This window comes from Micropterus dolomieu, linkage group LG12 (genome assembly GCF_021292245.1).
Source record: "Micropterus dolomieu isolate WLL.071019.BEF.003 ecotype Adirondacks linkage group LG12, ASM2129224v1, whole genome shotgun sequence".
NCBI classification, from domain to species: Eukaryota; Metazoa; Chordata; class Actinopteri; order Centrarchiformes; family Centrarchidae; genus Micropterus; species Micropterus dolomieu.
Window position 1 is genome coordinate 11,803,792 of NC_060161.1, and position 2,278 is coordinate 11,806,069.

Here is a 2,278-nt window from a genome sequence, read left to right on the forward strand (position 1 = left end):
GTCCCCCCCCCCCCCCCCCCAATTTATGACGACAATTTATGTGGCTTTGCTGGAATATCTGAAATTTTGACACTCTCTAAAGATAATATTTTTTTTTTTTTTATATTATGCCATTTAAGTGTCAGCAAACATGCTAAACGGATGCCTTCAACTGTTTTCTGGCTCTGACTTTGTTGTGAGTGAGAGCAGTGGTTGTCACATAGGTGGTACGGTGAGCCAATGATCCCCAGCATATTACGCTTGTTTCCTTTGTCAACAACTGCTTTTCCCATTTTAGGGTATGAGACAAATCTTAACAGCCAAATAGGCAAATCTGTCTAATCCATTTTGGCCTCTGTGAATCTTTCAGCTGTCCTTGTACCACCCAAGATTACATTCACGCTGTCCCCTCACTTTTTAATCTTTTTGGAAAGAGACAGTTTCACGTCCACTTTTGTCATTCAGAAAATCTGGTTGGAATACTGAACTTTACACATTACTGCCACTTAGTGGTAGAGCGACAGACTTAATAACAAGCACAAAACCAGCTCAGGCCCACAGCAGATGTTTGAAGACCATGGCTTAGTCCAAATCTGTCCAGCAGAATTTGTGTGTGGTGTTTTATAGGCAAACAGGCGTGTGTTTGGAGCAAAACAGTTCCAGTCTATGAAACAAAATCTGTGATTGAAGTAGAAAGAACTGGAATACTGCAATTGACTATTTGCTGGATTACTAATAACAGTGTTTCCCATTAATTAACAAGACCATGGCGGCCCGCCACAGTCTAATTTGCTCCATCGTAGTTTCAGTATAAAACCGAAAATATTTACACATATCATAATGACGTTAAAGCCCTCTAACGTTGTGTTTTGTTAAAGCTCGCACACTTTGGCATCTGACTCGAGACAACCACTTTTCTTTTGAGGTAACTACGGAAACGTTAAGTCTGTTTCATTTGTGAGAAGGTGAATAAGCTAGCTGCTCTTAAAATTGGAGTGCACATGTATTAAAGAGGTGGTATTATGCTCATTTTCAGGTTAAAAATCTTAATTAGGGGTTGTACCAGAACAGGTTTACATGGTTTAATTTTCAAAAAACACCATATTTTTCTCATACTGCACATTGCTGCAGCTCCTCTCTTCACCCCATGTGTTGTACTTACTTGTACAAAATCTTTGTTGGGAGTTGCATATGTGCAGTTCCCAGGTAAGGACTACTAGCCACTCAGAAGCAGAGAAGGGCGGGTTGTAAGAAACAAGGTAGTGTGATCCAAATCAAAGCCGCTTCAGACTGCGACCGTAACCTAGCAGATGGTAGAAGTTACTCTCAAGTCCACAACCACACAACATCATTGTTCCACATCTTACCATAAAACACTACAAAAATCACCATATTTCAACTCAGTTTTACATAAAAATTGGCGAAACAATTTGAGTGTTTGCTCAGTAGCTTTCACATCAGGTGTAACGTTGGCATATAGCTTTAGCCAACGTTTACAAGAACTCTGCACTTGGAACAATTTGAAGTTACATTGCCATGTTTATTTTAAATATAATTCACAACCAATAAAGCATACTTACAGGTTGTGATTGTGAATTTCCAGGCCCAAACAGAGTCGGCGTTGCATCGCCTTTAAGGACTAGACGTTGAACTGTTGCCGGTGTTCTGACGATCTATGCTGCCTTGCCGAAAAATGCTACCATAGCGCAAATCGATAGACTCAACTCTACTCGGACCTGCTCCGTTTTCCATTGCAGATAGTACCTAGAGATAGTACGTAGCAGGTTGTCATAGCGACGCCACACACAATTGCCGCAACGTAATGTTCAATGCGACCCACACACAAGCGATCCACACAGCTTTCTCTTTTTTAAGTTAAAAAGTTTCAACAATCCTGAGAATGTAAAGACAGATAAGCGGTATGAAAACCTTCCAGCTGTGTTTTCCTCTGCCGTTGTTGCTGCAGCGGTCCGTGTGACGGCGGGAGCAGAGGGCTCTGTGAGTGGGCGGCTGACCGGCCTCACACGCTCCTCCCGCGGGTTGGTGCAGGCTTCCCCCGCAGCCACTTGCAGAGCTCCTGAACTCCTGAAATATTCAAGCATTTTTGTTCCGCCATCACTTCTTGTAAAACTGTCAATATTCGAAATCTGCACAGCTGATTTCACCTCAAAACTTCTCAGAAGTGGATTTAGTGATGAAATTCCATACGAAACTGTAAAATATAAAACTTTCTGTTGCTGGCCTCTGTCTGGTGCAGCAATGATGATGCACTGAATAGTGAATATTCTGTCTGACCAAT

General features: G+C 41.9%; 1 protein-coding gene across 2 annotated transcripts in view; it reads left to right on the plus strand.

Moving 5' to 3' along the window:
* fxr2 (fragile X mental retardation, autosomal homolog 2) overlaps positions 1-2,278 on the plus strand; it is an 18,214-nt gene that overhangs the window by 10,260 nt on the left and 5,676 nt on the right. The gene's annotated exons all lie outside the window — the stretch shown is intronic.